This window comes from Vicugna pacos, chromosome 13, assembly GCF_048564905.1.
Source record: "Vicugna pacos chromosome 13, VicPac4, whole genome shotgun sequence".
Lineage (NCBI taxonomy): Eukaryota > Metazoa > Chordata > Mammalia > Artiodactyla > Camelidae > Vicugna > Vicugna pacos.
The window spans coordinates 24,855,790-24,876,677 of record NC_132999.1 but is presented as its reverse complement, the minus strand read 5'-3'; the positions used below and the strand labels follow the sequence as shown (position 1 = coordinate 24,876,677).

General features: G+C 41.9%; 1 pseudogene; it reads left to right on the top strand.

Annotated features, from left to right (window-relative positions):
- The first annotated feature begins 1,602 nt into the window (after positions 1-1,602).
- The window catches only part of LOC102534566 (RAB6A-GEF complex partner protein 2 pseudogene), a 47,789-nt pseudogene continuing 28,503 nt past the window's right edge, over positions 1,603-20,888 (top strand).

The window sequence follows — 20,888 nt, the reverse complement described above, 5'->3', positions numbered from 1 at the left end:
TCTGCAACCAGAAAGCCTGAAGATAGCCATTGTTATAAGAGTTAAAGGAATAAATAGAAATTAAAATATCTTGTAAACTACATGGGTTAGACAAATGGTAGACAGTTACATTTTATAACTTTTTGTTTTCTTTTTAAATACGCATTGCATAAAATCTAGAGAAGGGAGTTGTGATTTCATTTTCAGAACAATTCTGTGGGTAGGCATTTGTATCAGTTCTCTATTTCTGCAAGAATGCTAAATAGCAAACCACTCTAAACTCAGTAAATTATGTAGTTCAAGAATCATGTAGGTGGTTCTTCTGACTTAGCCTGGATGTCCTCAAATGTTAGAGAGTTAATTGGCTTTTAGATAATCTAGGGTGGCTCTGGCTGGGGCAATTTAGCTGACTTTCCTTGTCTCCATGTCTCTCATCTTCCAACAGGTTAGTCCAAGCATGTTTTCATGATCATGAAAGAAGAGCAAGGGCACAAGTGGAAACTCACTAGCATCACTTACACCTCTGCCTTTATCACATTTGCTAACGTCCCATGTTGTACAAGTCAGAGCAAGGGAGCACTACAGTTACATGGCAAAAGGTGTGGATGCAAAAAGAAAGGGTGAAGAATTGGGGCCAATATTGCAATCTGCTGTGGCATATACATCTCAGTTTTATAGATTGTTAAAGAGGCTCAAAGAGATTAGGTAAATTTTGTTACCTCCCAAAGACAGTAAGTGGTGGTAATGAAAGGTTAACCCACTTTAATCTGACTCCAAAGCATCCAGAAACATTCTGTTACACATATACAAACGTATGTGTGGTGATAACTATATTTTATACATTTATACATTTATTAAATATACATACTAGCATATATATGCATATAGACACATCTCTATATTTGTAAATACGTGTGTGTGTGCATATATATATGTGTGTGTGTGTGTGTGTGTGTGGTTATTAGATATACAAATCAAGAGCTCACAGGCCAAACCCAGCTAGAAATCTGATTTTAAATCATCTGTGAGATAAAAATGGTTTTTACATTTTTAAACTTTGTAAAGTAAAACAAATAAACAAACAAAAAACCCAAAGAATATGCAACAGAGACCATATGTAGCTGGCCTGAAAAACCTAAAATATTTATTATATGGCCTCTCATAGAAACAATTTGCTAGAGAATGGATTCAGTGTATGACTTGTAGATGCAGAGGCACCACATTGGACCAATGTGTAGAACTTGTAAGAAACTCTCTATAAATGACAACTCTCCCCAAACAGAAGGGGCTGAGTCTCTAGGTGCTAAGTTTCTCAATACCACAAATATTCATGAGGAAAGTGAACATTCATCAGAAATCAGACATTTCTACTTTGACTAGGAGCAAAACCAGGTAACTGCAAAGACCTGGCTAGTGCTAAGATCCCATGACTACCTGGTTTTGGTGCAAAAACTCATATACCCTGGCTCCTCCCTTGCCTCTTCGGAGCAGCCTCTCAGAAATGTTTGCAGAATAAAACATAATTCTCAACTTTTAGGTTGTGCTTTTTTTCTCAGTTGACACCTGTCACCCTCAAAGACTAGGAAAGGTGTTAACTCACTGATTTTGCTTTTCCCCGTAGACATGTGCATGACCAAAGCTGTAGGTAACTGAGCCTTCAGTAAATGAAACTTTGTGTACCTGAATTTCATGGGTCTTGAATGTTCCACAAGGGAACCAAGCACAGCAAAAGTATTTATACACTAGGACCACTAATCAGGGTTTAATTAGCCTTATAATTAGAAGGATAAGCAGAAGTACAATTCCCAGATTGCTCATTGCTTTTTTTAACATGTCTATGGAGCGCTATTTTATTTGCCTTTGCACCTCCCAGCATTTGAGCACAAAATTAATCATTAAAATTTGTTAAATATTGAATGAATTGCTTACTTGCTTTCTACAAAATTCAGCTTTATCTTATTTGCTTAATTACAACATCCAAGTGTATCAACTATAAGTGCATTCAGCTCTGTAGTTGTTACTGAGAGAGGAAAAGGATGTTTTTATTCCTAGTCATCCTGAGATTGCTCTGGTGCAAAACCGAGATGCAGATTCCTATGGAGTGTCATCATGTAAGTAGTTTATTCCGTGAGGTTTATTTAGTTTTAACTTCAGTAAAGTGGGTTTAAGTGTCCTGCTTGTCATTTTCCAAGAGAAGAAACTGTCACGCAGAAGAGTTAAATAGTTTGCTGTAGGTCACTCAGTTCAGGACAAGGTTTTGCAAAGTATAAGCCCCAAACCACCCTGATCAGTATCATTTAGGGTCTGTAGCAGACACCTTGCACGCACCACTCGGCTTTGCCTCTCTCTAGGGCCTTCAGCCACCTGTTTGACCTCGGGCATCCCCAGGTCCTTACTCACTTCCCATGAGTAACTTGACAACATCTTGGTTATGCCAATACCTTCATCTCTCACCTTTACTTCCCTATCTGAGGCATAAGATATCACAAGATCCACTTGGAACCCAGGCATTTTCAATTCAGAAGTAAAGAGGAGTTCATGTTCCATGGGCAAGCCTTTAACGCACGGGAATGGGTGACAGTGGATCAGGTCTACCCCCTTCTACCCTGGCCTGACCATCCTGAGACACAGAGGCTCAAGAAGCTATTGGGAGACAGTCTTGTTAAGAATTTGGTTCCAGCTGGCACGAGCTGGTAGCCAGCTCAATCAGGTACCATCTACTGGTACTACTCTCTTCCCTTCCTCACTCCCTTTTACCTTCCTGGTACTTCTCTGGGACTCTGGCTCCCAATAAAGTGGTAAGATAGTAGCTTTTGCCTCGGCTTTGCCCTCTAGGACCCAGGCCAGCTATCACGGAGTTAGAGTACTTGGGACTGGGGCATCTTCTAAGCTCCCCACATGATTGCCAGCTGCCTACAATCTGAGGACCACTGACTGTACAATGTAAACTTAGTGCAAAGGACTCTAACTTCAGTGATCTTTCCACCCTGATATATGCTGGATAAAAGGAAGACAAGCCCATTGTTCCTATGCTGGACTAAGGAGAGAAAAACCCCTGACTGACTGCACCACATCCATTCCATGCTTCAGAGGGCTGCTGAGTGGTTCCTGACACCTGACGGCAGCTGCTCCCACACGGTGCACCAGCTCACCTACTCATCTGGGCACCCCGTCCAGCTTGTCATGCCTGCACTGATCTGTGATGTCAGGTAGGCTCCACTCTGTCTCATTTCCTGGCTCACAATCAGCCAGACAGACTTCCTGAGTATGCTGTCTTTCTCTTTTCTTTTCATTCTTTTTCCTTTCCTCCCTCCCGCCCTCCCTTTCTTCCTTCCTTCCTTCCTTCCTCCCTCCCTCCCTCCCTTCCTTTTTCTTTCTTCCTTTCTTTCTTTCCCTTCCCTCCTTCCTTTCTCTCTCTCTCTCTCTCCCTCTCTTTCACAAACCACTCCAACCCTAAAGACCCTGATTACCATCTATTGCCTCTTTGTTGGGAAAATGCCATGTTGAAAATATAAATAAATGAAGTATAGCACTCCCTGCCCCAACACCTCAAGTGATCAGGGGACAGAGCCCTCTGATGCTTTGTTTTAGCTGTTTTCAACCTCAGTGTTGTATCTTTGAAGCTGAATTAAAAAGGATACTGCCAGCAAACATCTTTGGAAATGCTATAAATAGCAAATCGGCAAGATCGGGGAACAAAAGAGAAGCACAGCCAGTGTAATTAGCGCACTTACTGAGAAAGTTGACTACTCTGAGGTTGAGAGCTGCGTTCCAGCTGATGAGACTGTGGGATGGAGTGGAAAGGAAAACCAACTTCCCGCGCAGGCTGAGAGAAGGACACGTGTGACACCCACACCCCACTGGCTCTCACAGTCCCCATCCCAGGGTATATGCAGTAGCCTACAGAAGTACAGAGAGGCAGGAGTCCAGGAACTGAGACATGGGACACATGAGAAGGCATCCAAGGAGCCTGATGCTGGAAAGCAAACAGAATTACAGGACACAGGGAAGACAATGCAGGACCCAGGTCATCACAGGAAGGAACTGAGAAATCTTCTTGTCCAGTGCTTTCCAGAATAACAATGATCATGATAACGTTAGTTAATATTCATTGAGTATTTACTGTGATAGAAGCACATTGAGTCTTCCCAAGAATTCCCTTAAGTTAAGTCCTGTTATAATCTCCTTTTTATAGAAGAAGACACCGAGGTGCAGAAAAACTAGGTTCTTTGTAGAAGGTTAGACCTCTAATAGCAAACTTCATAAAGCAATGGGATGTTTTCCTTTTTTCACTCAGAAACCTCATAAATGCAAACAAATGAAAGGTAAGCGATGGAAGAAAGTGTCCCATACCACAGAAACATAGCAGCTGGGATTCTAGAAAACCATTCTCTGAGCACAAGCAGAGGACCAGAGAGGGAAGCCGTCCAAGGTCACTAGGGCCAGAAAACAGCGAAGCTGGAGCCTACCACACTGCTCCTTCCAGCACTGTACTTCACAGTCAAAGGGCATCCTCATGAAAAGTTCATCTCCCCTGTGAACCACCACTGGACTGAGAACTTGCTTCTCAGCACCTACTACACCTTTACTGCCTAACTCATTTATGAGGTGCTTGAGAGCAAAGATTGTGTGTTTTATCTTTGTAGCTCCCCCATGGACTTAGCGCAGAGACTGGCACACAGCTGCAACTCAGTAAATGAATTAGATGAATGAATGGTCTGAAGGACACATGCCTCACATCATCTTTAATTTTCAAGACCAACTGAGAAGGACTTCAAGCACCTGAAGGAAAGTTTCATTTTCCAAGAACACACAGCTAGGAAGTACAGGAATCAAGACTGAACTTAGGTCTTCCAGCTCTTAGAAGTAAATAGCTAAGGACAGATGAGGTACTGAGAGTAGTTAAATTCATGGAAACATAGAGTAGAAGAGTGGTTGCCAGGCGATGGGGTGGGGGAATGGGAGCCATGGTTTAATGGGTGCAGAGTTTGTTTTGCAAAAGGAAAAGAGCTCTGTGGATGGACGGTGGTGATGGTCACACAGTAATGTGAATGAACTTAATCCCATTCAACCATATGCATCAAAATGGTTATGGTGGTAAATTTTGTTACTTATATTTTACTGCAATTAAATTAAAAAAATCAGTAGCTAACATTTATTATGCATTTGCTATGTGCCAGCACCATCTTCAAAACATCATGTTCTTTGCTCCTCGCAACAACCTGATGAGGTAAATACTATAATCATCTCTATTTACAAATGAGAAAATTGAGTTACAAAGAGGTGAAGTATCTCAGTCGAAGTCACATGTCTAGTAACACAAGAGCCAAACCCATGGAATCTACCTCCAGTCATTACAATAAATGAACCAAAGGGAAGACAATTTGATAAGGAATTTGCTGCCAGTGGAGAAGTTGCACATTAGGCATACGTACTTAACTCTGCCTAAATCTGTCTCTGCATTCAGTACCTCATCATCTTCAGTAAGCTGGGGCATCTGAAAAATGTGTTTTTATTTAAATTCACTTATCAGACTGAAAGAGAGCAATCTAGTTAAGGGAGGCGTATACAGGCAAACAGTAGTGACTCTGTATTCAGATAGGACCCGAGTTCAAATCCTGATTCCAGCACAGTTTGCCTAAGTGCTAGTTGACATTTCATGTGACCTTTCTGAACCTATAAAATAGAGATTATGGTGTTTTTGTGAAAATAGGTATTGTAAACACTAAATGAGATAATATGCGTAAAACAATGGCCCCCGTGCCTGGTTCAGCAAATATTAGTTCTCATTCTCATGAAAAAAAAAAAAGTTGAGGAATAAAAATATCTTGTCCTCAATTCTTAACACTTATCTAGTACACTTTTCAGCCTCAGGGTATGAAGATGTTCTAACAGTTCTGGGAAGATTAATAGTTGTACTACTTTTAAAGATCTATATAGTAAGATTCCTCTGCAAGTCACGATATGGTCATATGAAAGAAAATCTTTTACTTCTAACCTAAATGCTCTCTACTGCTGATGATGCCTGATCCTCCCTGTCCATTTGTAGGTTCTGGGTATCTTCTCTCTGCAGGTCTTCATTCTTCAAGTTGAATTATTCCAATTCCATCTATCCATCTCCACTTTCTACACCATCACTGTAAGCCATGGAGTTGGTGCAAGCAGAGTCCTAAGGGTCTGAATGGGGCTGAATGGAATCAGAAGATTAAATTGAACCCAAATCCTGGCCTGATAATTGCCCAAACACAGCCCACAATGCTATTCAACCTGTGGCCCATACTTGTCCCAAGATTATTTTCTGCTTTTGCTGTTCTCAGTCCTTCCTCTGATATAGTAAGAAATTCCATTCTCAGTAAATAAGAAGAAATAATTTAGTTGTTTCTGTGTCTTTGTCTATCACTTGGCTATTGAATACACTAAATGTAAGACATCAGAGATATAAAATAGATAAGCAACAAGGAACCACTGTATAGCACAGGGAACTATAGTCAATATTTTGTAATAACCTATAATGGAAAAGAATCTGAAAAAGAATACATATGTGTGTGCATTTATTTAAAAAATGGAATCACTTTGTTATATACCTGAAACTATCACAACATTGTAAACCAACTATACTTCAATTTAAAAGAAGACATCAGGGAGAATAAAATTAGGAATTACACTTGAATCCTGTCCCCCAGGAGCCTATATTCTAGTAGTAGAGACAGACAAGGCTATAAACAGCTGTAGGAGAGGGTGACCATGAGCTTCTTACCTTAGTGCCTACCATATGGTAAGTGCACACAAAGCATGGTGGCTTTTGTATTTGTGAAGCCCAAAAAAGTAAAACCATAAAAGATACTTTTGGCTGGCAGCGGGTGGGTGAAAATCAAGAAAACCTCCAGAAGAAAGACAATTGACTTAAGGATGAGCAGAATTTGCTACCAGAGATAGAAGAATGACATTCAAGGGATTGGCACAGTGAGTGCAAAGACACAGAGGTACAGAAACAGAGAGATGTAGGGGAAAGAGGCTTTCATAGGAACAGAGCCTAGAGAAAATTACAGAAAGAAGAAAACATAGGGCAAAAGGGAAGAAGGAAGTTGGGACAAACACAGGACAAAGAACCCACCTGCTATTTCACCAGGAGTTCTATGGAGATATTTTCCCCCCAAAATATAAAGAGGTAACTTTTGTGGAACAATGGCATAAGTCACTCATTCATTCATTCATTCATTCAACAATATATTCTAAGTATCTGATTCAGTACTTGAGTATATCAAAGACAAATTGGAAGATATGATATCTGTCTTTAAGTCACTTAGAGCCTACAACATGAGATAGATACAGAACAACAAAAGCAACGTTAAGATCTAGCATTTATTGAGTGTTTATTATGCTCCAAGTACAATGATACTAACAGTAAGCATTGCAGTTACTTCTATTCATGCACGCAAACAAAAGCTTAGAAACATTCAGTAACTTACCCAAGCTCAGAGCTAGCATGGAGTAAAGCTGAGTTCAGATTCAAACCCAGAAACTGAATCCTTTGCTCTTAAGAGTGTGCAGTCATGCTCCTAAACAGTATTTTGCTCTTTACAGACAAAAGGGAAGAACAAAAGCATGAGTGCTCACTTCAGGGAGCACTGTAAAGTGTTTCCCAGGGAACTTAACTGAATATGGAAAGATACAGATGGCCATTCAACCAGCAGATGGAAAAGAGTGATTGCATTTTTTAAAAATATCTTCTTGCTTTAAGTGGTGGGTTCTTCAGTGGCAATGAGTAAATGAATGTGTTTCCATTCAGCAAATCTAGCACTTTAACCCAAGAAACCAAGCCCCATAAATACATTTACCTGTTGACACATGTAACCAAAACATGAGGTTTCTTAACCGATAACTAGCCCAATTCAAAGATAAGAAGCAGCATGTGCAAATGCAGGATGTGAAAAAGCAGTCTTGTGTCTTCTGGGACCATAAGAAATTGAGAAGAGTTGGAGCACCAGGTGTAAAGGAGGGCCCTATGGAAAACAGGCTGCAGAAATAAGGCAAGCTCTTGTGTTCTGTGTGCCCTCCTAGATAACCTGGGTTTTCTTTTATAAGCATAGGGCAAGTACTAAAACAGCTGGAGACCAACAAGATGACAAGTATATTTTAGATACCTCTTGTGACAAATGTGGCCAGAGTGTAGACTAATAAGAGACCATTTAGTTTGGAGGTAACTGCAATATTCCAAGTGTGGCAAAGAAGTTTCCTTTTCTCCTGGGCATGGTTAGACTAGACTTACATCCTCCCTCTACATGAAGCCCAGTGACTGAGTCCTAATATAATGAGGATGGGAATGATGCACATTACTTCCAGGTCTGGTCCCTGAAAACCTCCCATGAGATGCCCCTGCTCTCCCTTCCCCATCCCCTAGCTACATGCAGAGGAGAACAAGGCCCTAGATGGTGGTGGAGTCACATGATGGAAGAGGAGCCTGGGTTCCTGAATGACTCCATGGAGCAGAGTGCCTCTGTCACCCATACTTACCTATGACATGAGTAGGAAGTAGGTTTTACTATATTAAGCCACAATAAATCGTGACAAGATCTGTGGAAGGCAGTGAGAATTGGAAAAGAGCAGAGGGGATGGATATAACAGACATGCAAAGGTAAAATAGACCTGACTTGGCCATAGACTAGATCTGAGCTATCTTGTTCTCTTTATGGCCTTCTGAAGGAAAAAAGTTCAGTAGAATCACCCACCTTTTGAAGACAGAGAGGGACATACAAAAAAAGGCATGATCAAGGACCTAGCAAAATTCAACACTACATTTGAGCTCTACCTCTTCCTTAATTTCTACTTAACAGCTTCTGAGAAAATAATTGTGTGGCAAAATCTCACTTGGAAATTAAACCCCAGGCACAGTGTTAGTTCAACATGAGTGCAGTCATGCTGCTTTGTGCTTGGAAGCTGTAAATGTAAATCCATCCCCATCATCACAAGTTTGACTGAGATTCCCAAGTACAGTAGTTCACACTGCATCATATTTTCAGTTCCAATACTACCAGCCATGAAGTGACTCTTCAAAGAAGGATTTGTCAGTTTCATATCATGGTATTCAGGACTAATCAGCAATGCCAACATTTTGCTGGATTCTCTATTCTTGCTGATAGAGTTAATCAAGAAATGGTGAGAACTGCATCCAGGGGAGAGAAAGCCAAAGGAGAAGCAGCTGTCCCAACACTCAAAGAAGCATTTCTCTTGAGAAACTCGAAGCTGCTTTCAACAGCAAACAATAATTGCTTATTCACCTTCACAACAGGGTAAGGGGTGCTTCACAGGCTCTGGAAATACCCAGTGGAAAGAATACTAAGATGCAGAGCCAGAAGACATGGGTTCAAGTCTCAATCATATAATATTCATTCATTTCTTCATTCCAAAAAGTGGCTTTACAAGTGTCACTCCACCAGGTGGTGAAGATGCCAAGGTGAATAACAAAGATTCATTACACGTAGATTACTTCATTGAGTTCATTAGCTGTGTGGCTTCAGGCAAGTCTGTTAACTTCTTTGGACCTGGGGTTCCCTACAAAGGCCATTCACTGTATTTTGGCAGTCCAATGTCCATGCCTTCTTTTAGTAACACATTTTTTCTCTTGTAACCAACCCCTTCTACATTCTCAGTATTGCACTTCTGGTAGAATTGACTCAGGCTTCTGGTTCTGAGTTTGAACATGGGATTCAGCCTGGCCAGTCAGGGTATTAGAGTCCCTCAGCTACATTGACTGGTTCAAGATCAACTGCAGGACCCAAATCAACAAGGGGCAGGGCTTTTGTTTTCACTATAGGGAAGTTAGGAGCTCTCTCATCTCTCCTAGCTTGGAAGAACTAGCCGATATAAGGCTGGAGCTGCCAACAGTCGTATCGATCCCACAAGAAGTTTTGTAAAAAAGCCAGCCCAAAGAAGAAATGAGCCAAGAGTGTGGGAAAGACTGGTCCTGGTGATGTCTTCTGAGGCCCCGGCTTGAACAGCACCTAAAGGCAGAGAGCGCAACTTCCAGGCTTTTTAGTTATGTGAATCCTTCATTACTGTTTTGGCTTAAGTCAATTTGAGTCAGAGTTCTTATAATTCCCAGTAAAAAGGGTCCTAATTGATACATTTCTTATTCATATATTTACAGAAATAACAGTGTCCTGCATAACTTCCTAAGACTCTAGTAAGATAGGCTTTGGGTCTGCACTAGCTGTGTGGCCTTGGAAAAGTGTTTTAGCTTCCTTCTCTGGGTTTTAGTTCCCTTATTTGTAAAATGGGGATAATAAGAGAACCAGCTTATAGAGTGGTTCTGAGGATTAAATGAGTTAAAAATGTGTCAAGTTCTTAGAACACTGCACAAATGCCACTTTATAATTTACTATAATGATAATACAACTAACAATATATTAACAACAACATTGTAAACCAACTATGCTTCAAGTTTTTAAAATTAAAAAAAATTAGCAATATATTACATAAATTATATTTAGTGGCAAATAATAATGCAGATATAAGAAAGGAACTTACCAGTAATTAGAGTTGCCTTTCAAAGTAGTGGAACTTTGCATCTCTTTACATTAATCAGGGTTGGCTGCTATAATACACAACACCAAATTTTCAGTGGGTTCATACCACAAAATACTATTTCCTGCTTATGTTGCAATACAATGGGAGTCTGTGGGAAGGGGGGAACTCAGCTTCCTTTAATCATGCAGAGATCCAGGCTCCTTCCATCTTATGGCTCTGTGCTCCGCTAAGTCCTTGAGGTGCTTTTCATCCAGCCAAATGATGGGGAAAGATAGCAGGGGTGAGGTGGAGGTTTTGATGGGCCAGGCCTGGAAGATGTATACCACTCTCTTCATAGTCCATTGGTCCTGACCAATGGCTACATAAGGAGATTGAGAAATTAAGTCTAACTGTGTGCCTGAGTTCAAAGACCTGGATGCAAAGACCACAGATACCGGAGCACACTAGTGACTCCTGCCACATCTGGGAAGTATACAAGGAGTGGCTGGATGAGCATCTCTAACGGTACATGCTGCTGGGAGTCAAAATTACGAGAGAAGAAAAGCCCCTTAGAGACTGTCAAATCCAATCAGCTCCTTATATGAACTTGTCCAAGGTCACCTAGCTAGATACAGGCAGAGCTGTAACTAGAACCCACTTTTAACATGAATGTCTTTCCTTTGTCCACCCAATCATCTCTTCTGTAAGTTATCCTTGCCAAATCTAATGTATTAGTCCCTTTTTGCTCACTGGTTGAGCTAGCTGTTTGTCTTTGAGAGATAATTTACTACTCTTTTCACATAGATTTCTTATCCAGGGACATTATTGCTTTACGCCATCTGCCTCTGTCCATAAAACATGGGTTTGAAAGTGAGGAGGACAGAGGTCACTGTGCATACATTTACCATCATAGTGACTCTGTAGGTGGCACAAGGTAAAATGCTGACTCCCTGTAGCAGTGAAAACATTTGACATATATGGAAACATAGTTCTCTTGACCATTTTTCCCCCACATCTTCTTGCTTTAAGCGGCGGGTTCTTCAGTGGCAATGAGTAAATGAATTGTTTCCACTCTGCAAGTCTAGCACCTCACCCAAGTAACCAAGCCCCACTAATACATTCGCCTGCTGATGTGTACAAACAAAGCCCGAGGTCTATTAAAATTAACTAATAATTAGCACAACTCAAAGAACTATCAACAGAGCTGTAATTGAGAATGTTGTCAACGTCTTTTGCAATTAGCTTGGTTTAGCCCTTACTAGATGCATGGCCTTCATCAGTACCAATCCTGTTTTACTTTATTAATTAATTCAGTTGTCTCTCCAGGAAATTCAGGCAGCAAACTAGAAATGCCACTTGACAGGTGCTCTTTAGAATACTGATTCACTGGACATGGTGATCTTTCCGAGTTTTTGCCTGTGCTTGCTAGACACCAAAGGCCCATAAGCAGAATCGACAAATAATTCAACCACCTCCGCATCTCAATACTCCTCATCCCATGGGGAGAAAATACTGCAGAACCCTTTCAAGGATGTCTATAGTTCTGGAAGCTGACAAAGGTGCACTTAAAACGAGATGAAGAACCCTAACTCTCAGGGTTTCAGAGAGAAAACTGTCCAATAGCTCTAGGCCCAGGGAAGGTTTTCCAGAAAGAGGAAATCACCCCTCAGAGAGCAGAGAGGGGGTCCTAGCAGAGGTCTATGAGGACCCTGAGCAAATAAATAGCTGATCTCCTGCTTTCTCAAAATTTCTCATTTTTAAAAGTTTCTTTGTATTTCTTGGGGGGTGTCCAAATTTACTCTATTTTAAAATGTGGAACAAATTGAGATTTAATTATTTATTTTCAAGGAAGGTTCCCGTGCCCTGCAATGGAAGGAGCGACTTGATGTACAGGTAATGTGACCTGATAGGCTGCAGAGTACGAGAGCAAAGAACAGAGCATCTGGACCAGCACGCCAAACTCTACTTCTACCGTTCACTTGAGCAAGCTCTTCAACCCCTTTATGCCTCAGTTTATGCAACTGTGAAATGGGAATGACAATAATCCCACCAACCTCATAGGGCTGTTGTGAGGGTTAAACAAGTTCATAAATGTAAGACCATAAAAGAGTGTTTGGCATATAGTAAATGCCTTACAAGTGTTAGCTTTAAAGGAAAAAAAAATCAACCTGGAAATTAGACAGCATTTTTGAACACTCGACTGGAGTCAAAGTTCTTGCTTAAGCCTGGCCTTCTTACTTTTATTGCTTGTCTTTCCATGTAGCCAGGTATTATGATCTGGTTGTTCTCTTCTTCAAATGAATCAAACGATTTCCCCATTATAACTGATAATAATGGCCACCATCTCAGGACCTACTGTCACCATATGATGTCAGGATTATCTGCATTTTATAGATGAAACTGAGGCTCAGAGAGGTGAAGTACCAAGGTCACTGCAGTAGATTAAAGATGGCACAAATCCTTTGACATCCTCCCATTGAGAGGTAGGGCTTATCTCTCCTCCTCTTGAAGCTGCGCTGGTCTGGGACTTCTTTGCCCAACCAAGCACAGCAGAAGTGATGGTCTACTGGCTCCAGCCATAGCTTCTCCCACCTGAGAAATAAGAATCTTAACAACACCTGCCAGGCCTGCTTCATGAAGTTGTGAGGATCAGATAAGTTAACAGATGTGAATGTGTCTTGTAAAGTAGAAAGCACCATACAAGCATTAAGAATCACTATCATTTGTACAAGCTAATTATACTCTCTATTATTACATAATACTAAACATCACCTGCACTATAGGGTTGCTCTGTCCATATGTGTAATTTAGACTCTGGAGACCCTGAGGAAAAACATGCAACATCTACACCTCCAAATTGTTCTCCACAGGTAGGCTATGCCCCCACAACAGCAAAACATCTGTTTGGTTCAATTAGCCATTTTCACTTAGTCACCTAAACCAGTGGCTTAGGGGCCTGCGAGCCAAAAGAAAAGAAAACAGACAGACCTGCCTTGCACCATTTGTTTCTGGGAAATCAGATCAACAAATACGTGATGAGCACCTATGCACTGAGCATTGTGCTCAGGTCCTGTTGATGTGAAAAAGGAAAATCAAGTCAAGAATGTCCTGCTCGCAAGAGGTTCAAACTCGTGATGGGGGAGCATGGGAAATGGGGCAGCCTGTTTGATGGGACCCTTGGTGGATCCTTTGGTAAAACAAAAGTTCTTCTGTCATGTCAAAAGGTATTCCTTAAAGTTTCCATGCCATGATTATAAATTGTTAAATAATGATTTGTCTTTAATTAAGACACAACTGTGATAAAACACTTAACCTGGTTTTGATCTGCGATTAGGAAGGGCTGGACTTTGAATTAGTAAGGTCATCTCAGGATGGATTTGCACCACGGCCAGTCATTGCCAATACCCTCATTCTGTTCCTTCAAGACTTAGCTCAGGGTTCACCTAATCTAGGAAGACTTCCTTGACTTAGCTTCCTATATACACCCTACTCTCTCCACACACATATATACACACTCAGATACACCCAGATATTTCTCTCTTCTGCCAGAAAATTCTCCACTTCTGTATGTTACAGTGGTTCTCAAACTCTAGGAAGCATCTCAAAATCTAGGAACACACAGATTGCTGACCCCCAGCCAGAATTTCTGATGCAGCAGGCCTGAAAGAGTGGGACCAGAAAATGTGCATGACCAAGGTCTCGGCTGATGCCAATGCTGCAGGTCCGAGGAATATACAATGAGTTCTTGTTGGGTCATGTATCATTGGTCACACTGCACTGAAATGATCTCTTTGCACTTCTCAGTCTATAAAGATATATTGTCTCCTGTGTGTCCCAGTAGACCACGCTGAACTGTTTCAAGTGGCATTTGCCATCTTTACATTTGTAAGCCCAGAGCCGGCTTAGTGTTTGTTGAATGAATGACTGAATGAATGTTACACCTTGAGGTCAAAGGCATGCACACATGCATTTAAGAAAGACTCAAGGGTTTAGCCAGTGGATATAGAGAATGGCCACACACCTGGTATACCTAAGGATTTAAGACATTGACTGCAACAGTTAGCACACTACCCAGCCTCAGAGCGAGCACCAACTTTCTTACTGGGCTTGGACTCAAACTACCACCGTCTGAGTGTGTTGTGTGACTACACACTCCAGGATGAGGAGCAAACCTGAAACCAAGTCATAAGAGGACATTTTTAAAGAATTAGAAATGAAGCTTTGGAGAAGATAAGACCAAAGGTGGGAGATTGGCCAGGAAGACATGGAGTTAAAGTGAGGTTGACAGAAAGAACTGTCATGAGAAAAACAGAATCAACTTACTGCTGTAGTCTCAGAGGGTGGAACTTAAACTTCCATCAGTAAACGTTTATCTCTGCCTCAGGATCGAAGTACTAGCATCCAGAAATGAATCAGACACAGTCCCTACTGTCTTACGAGACAAAGATTTAAATGCAAGTGGTTTATTTGAGAGGCAGCACCCAGAAGCACCAGTAGGGGAGGGAAGACATGAGAAATGGAAGGAAGGAAGCCAGTACCAGGGGTGACAGTACACAGATGATCTCTGTGGGCAACAGCAGCTCAGTCTCCTTGGGGACCTCTAGAAGATGACAAAGACTGTGTTTCAGTGCTTGCCACCCCAGGAATGAGAAAGCGGAGGTATTTACCCACCACCTCCCCTTTATAGGTGGTTGATGGCTGCTCCTGGGGACATGAATTCCTGGTTACTTCCAACCTGCTGCATTGGTAGGCAGGTGCACCACGAAGCCTCCAGCAGAAGGGTGAGCACCAATGGGTATGGGTGGGGCATTGAAAGCATGTATTACGCCTACCCACAAGAAGTGCCTATAAACAAGGAGGAAGTGAACATACACCATCATCTGTGATGCAATTCCAACTAAGTACCAAGGGCCCCTAAGAACCATGAGATTCTAAGGTTCACTGTGATTAACAGCTAACTTCAGCACAGAGTACATATGTGATATTCTTAGCCTGCCAGCAGCCCTACAGTAAGAGGCACGACTATGATAATATCACCTACGTAACCCATGAGAGGACTGAAGCCAAGACTGCAGAAGCGACTTGCGCAAGGTCACACAGCAAGCTGGAAGCAGAACCAGAGCGACACAGGAACCCGTGTGGCCCCCATGGGAGGCGCTCTGCTCTATAACCCAGCAGCACACGTTAGGCATCCTGAATTCACAGTCCACAAGCAGGACATCCATCTGAGTAGGGATCCTTTTGGACAACGCCTTCTGGCAAGACTTATTCTTTCTCTCACAGGCTCTGGTCTAATAATAGTCCCATTCTGTTCCGCAGAGACTGCCTGAGCTTAATTCATCTGCCTTCCCCAGATCGCCACCCTCCCAGGCATTTTCACGCCATAGCTTATGACCTGGTTTATTTCCACATGCACAGTGAACTCCAGTGTTCCCCCGAAAGGGGGTGTGATTTTCAGACAACACGCGCTTCTAAAACTGCAGCTTGCTGCTACTCTTTGTCTGAGGTCTTCTCACCCACGGCCCCTAGAGGCCCTGAGACCCTGTTTGTGCTAGTTAAGTATATAAAGTGGCCCGAAAGTAGGTTTTAATTAATTCAGCTGTTTAGCTCATTGAACTAAAAAAAATATCGAATTAAATGGTTCCCTTCTAGCCTAGTGCTTTTGTTTTCCCTGTTTTCCACTTCATCAGCTCTTTGGGTCCAAACCATGTGATTTCCCCAATGCTGTCATTAAAATTTATTAATTGAATAATGAATGTGTCAGCAAACCTGATGAGCACTGGTCATGAGGAGGAGCATGGAAACACCAAGATGATATAGCAACCGAATGAGCTCTCCCTTTCTCGGTGCTCTGAAACCTCTCTCTGATGCTTCCTCCTTCTCTAATGCAGAGCTGACCCCGTCTGTCCCAGACAGGCAAGGTCAAGTTCATATGCCTGTCTGGTGTCAATCTGTGAAACGTTCTAAAACTGACAAGCCGAGTACTTTCCTAACCATTTAGGGCTTTATTTGTTTGTGTCACTTTCCAGAAAGAACACTTCACTGCTGAATTAATACTGGGCTATAAACTCCCACAAATGATTCACCTGCTGCCGGCTGCACAACCTTCTCTTCATGCCTAGACACTGTTATTCCCCAGATTTTGCTGCTTTACGTGACTCATCATGTCTCCTCTGAGCTGAAATGTTTACTGAGCATCAGCTTTGTGTTAGGTCAGTAGTTGTGGCAGACCGTGCTGTAAAATGACCATAATCCTTGCACTCGACTGTGTATTTATGCCCTTTGCTCTGTGATTTTTGCCGCTCAATTGGCGGCATCCATTTTCCTTCCCTTTAAGTCGGGGCTGGCACTGGGCCTTGAATTCGGCTAGCAGAATGCAGCAGAAGTGATGGGGAGCCTATTCCCTGCCCAGATCCCAAAGGCTTTATACACTTCTGCTCTCTCTTGGGACCCTGCTTCCACCACATGAACAAGCTGGGACTAGTCTATGGGAAGAGGAAGGGGCCACATGAAGCAGAGCCGAGTTAGCCAGTTCACCCAGATGGAGCCCCGAACACGTGCGAGAGAGCAGCCAAGATTAGAAGAGCCTCAGCTGACTTGCCAACGCGCCCCGCAGACACACGAGGAAAGCCGTCTTACAGCATCAAGGCCCCCAGCTGGCTTACAGGCTCGTGAGCTAATTGAATACTTGCTGAGATAAACCACTGGGTTTTGGAGTGGCTTCTTAGTCCGCAATAACTGATTGATACAGCAGGTTTTAGATGTGGTGCAGATGGAGGTTAGAGTGGTACTGCAGACTGAGTGTTTGTGCCCCCTCTAGTAACTCATATGTTGAAGACCTAACCCCCATCGTGGCTGTACTAGAAGTGGGGCTCCTACAGACTCATAGTTATAGAGAACAGACTCACAGTTGTAGAGAACAACCTAGTGGTTACCAGTGGGGTGAGGGAATGGAGGAGGGACAACGTAGGGGGAGGGGCAATGTAGGGGAGGGGATGAAGAGGTACAAACTATTAGGTATAAAATAAGCTACAAGAATATATTGTACAACACAAGGAATATAGCCAATATTTTATTGACTATAAATGGAATACAACCTTTAACTCTACTTTTCTACAAGTAGAAAGTATGAAAGAATCTACAGAGTATGGAAACATATATGCATGGTTGGAAAAAGTGAGAAAGCTTCCATTCACCCTACTCCTGCTGCTCCTTAAAAAGCAATGTGGTCAGTGCTAGGAATACAGAGGTTAAAGTCTCTCCCTCCAAGTTATATACAGTCCAGTGAGGGTGACTGTGGGCAGCCTTCCTGGCTTCCTGGGACCATCTTGGTTTTAACACTGACAGTCCCATATTTCAGGACCCCCTCCCCTCCCAGTTCTGGGCAACTTGAGATGGTTGGTTGCTCTAGATCCAGTAGGAGAGGCAGATACCTAAACAGACAGGTTTAACGTGGCGTGTAAGTGCTTTGATATAGGTAGTTGTAGTCCTATTATTAGTAGTAGTATTACTCGTAAAATCATGCCCAGAATATATTGAATGCTTCTTCCATGTAATGTACTATGTAAAGTGATTGATATAGAGTTCCTTGTTAACAGTCACATCTGTTCTGTAAAGTCATCTCATTTTACGGAAGAAAATGGAATCTCAGAGAAAGTCAGTAACTTGGCCAGGAACACAAAATTAGTAAATTGTGGAACTTCAATTCAGCCTCAGGCTAACTCCAGAGCTTATTTTCTTAAACATTAAGCTGAACTTCCCCCACCACATATACACTCCAATGAATGCAAAGAACAGGGCTGGGGAAGAGGATAATCAGGAGGAAGCCAAACCAGACTGGGTCATTCAAAGAAGGCTCCCTGGAGGAAGTGATAACTGAAATGAACCTCAAGAGATAAACTGGAGTTTGTCGGAAGGTAAGTGGGGTGAGACACTTCAAGTGGAGAGAACAGCCTGGACAAAAGTACAGAAGCATGAAACCACATGGGATATGTGGGAAACTATAGTCTGATTTGCTTTACTGCAGTGTAGAGCATGAGTTGGGGTCTTCCATGAAATGAGGCAAAAGAGTCAGTTATAGGTTGGAATTCTAGTAGATATAGCCAACCAGATCCAATGAGAGATGAGCTTCTTTATATTTCAAAACATTTACACAAGGAAAACAATTAATCCTCTTTGTTGTAGAACATTTTCCATGTGACAAACTGATTTGGGAACTAACACCACTGCACTTGCAAATCTGAGGCAAAAACATTTTAGTATCACATGCTGAGAACCTGAGGCTAACAAACAAAAAAAAAAAGAGGAAAAAGTATACCTTATGAAAAGTCATTGGCAAATGTGCTAAGTAGCTATTTTCCAATGCAAATAGAATAAAATAAAGACACCATTGAGCCACTGCATAATGTTTTGGGATTTTTTTTAGACCAGGAATGTTAATACTGTGTAGACCTCTCTGCAGAAAGACTAAATATGTTTGATTGATATATATGCAAGGCATGTGAGCAAATTAAAGAGCCAATGAAAACGTCTGGTCCAACTGCTCTACTGAATGTATTTTTCCTTTCTGGCTTAGGATTAACTCATTCATTCCTTCATTGAAAGATGTTCATCAAGCACCTACTACTATATTCTGGTACTGTCCTTGGTACTGAAAACATATATGGGGACTATTTGAACCATGCCTTTAAGGTCATTACAATCCGATGGGCAAGTGAAAATGCAGACTAGAAAATGATGCAACGCGTGCTATATCAGAGGTGTATATAAAGCACAGTGAGAAAATTCCCTTTAGTCTGACCAGGAGAATCAGAAAAGTCTTCGAATGACCTTTGATCTAACTCTTAACAAGAAGAGTTTTCCAGAAAGATGTAACAACAACAACAACAGCACTTAAGTACCACTCAGAGCAATAAACTTTATATATATATTATCAAATTCAACCCTCACAACAGTTCTACAAGGTAAATATTATCATCCCAATTTTTTTTTAATGGGAAAACTGAGACATAGCAACATAAGTAGTACAACCAGGATTTGGATCGATGTCTGCTTGGCTGGAGAGCTGGAGTTCTTGACCTCATGTCGCATGCTTTCTCACTGGGGACAGGCATTCCAGGGCGTAGGGGGAAGAGCACAAGCAAAGGCACAGAGGCTGGAATTGGCACGTCATGCTCATGAAACTGTCAGCAGAAATGCATGGTAAAGCACAGACTGTGAATGGAGAATGGTCATGGATGATCCAAAAGCCACATTGTGGAGCATTTGGCAGGTCATGAGAAATAGCCTGGACTTTATCCCACCAAAGAATGAGCTAATAGGTAAAGATAATTCGGAGCATTCTTCCTGATCAATGTTTTCTTTCTGAGCTGAGATGTACTGCAATCCACATCCAGATCATTCCCATTGCCAGGGTGAAGATGAGTAACCTCAGAATGCTCTAGTCCAAAAGGCTTTTGTTGGAGAAGCTGTGTTGCTATAAAGAATTCATGTATTCATTTATTCAGTATTGGTTTTTATTCCACTTGTTTTTAGCACCTGCCATGTACAGGTCTTGTACTAGGTACATGGAATTGTTGGTGAGCATAAGGAACATGGCCTCTGTTCCCAGGGAGCTCATCTGTGGACCAGATAGAAAATAAACAATGACCAAATACTTAATCACAAGGTGAGACAGGTTCCAGGAAGGTAAGGATGCTGTGAGGACTTACGCCCAGATTTGACACTTTCTCTGAGGAAACGTTATTTCAGATGAGTTCTGAAAAGTAAATAGAAATTAACCAGGTGAAGTTAGGGAAGAGAGCATTCTAGGCAGAGGGAACCAATTTTGCAACTGTCCTGAGAAAGAAGTTACCATGGCGTGGTGGACAAATAGATAAAAGCTTAGGGCAGAGTGTAAGGCGGGGAGTACAGGCACACCTCGTTTTTATTGTGCTTTACTTTATTATCACGAATTACGTTTTTCACAAATTGAAGGTCTGTAACAACCCTGCCTCCAGCAAGCGTATCGGCACCATTTTTCCAACAGTATTTGCTTACTTCCTGTCTCTGTGTCACTGACAGATAAAGCAGTGGCAGTTTCAGAAGATTGGACTTCAATTTCCAAAGAAGTTCTACTGTGGTAAAAATGCTATCAAATAGCGTTGCATGCTACAGAGAAATTGTTCATGAAGGGAAGAGTCGATGGGTGAGGCAACTGCACTGTTGTCTTGTTTTAAGAAATTGCCACAGCCACCCTGACCTTACACAACCACCACCTTGATCAGTCAGCAGCCATAAAGGTAAGACACTCCACCAACAAAAAGGTTACCACTCACTGAAGGCTCAGATAATGCTTAGCATTCTTTTTTGCAGTAAAGTATTTATAATTAAGGTATGTACATAGCTTTTTTAGACATAATGCT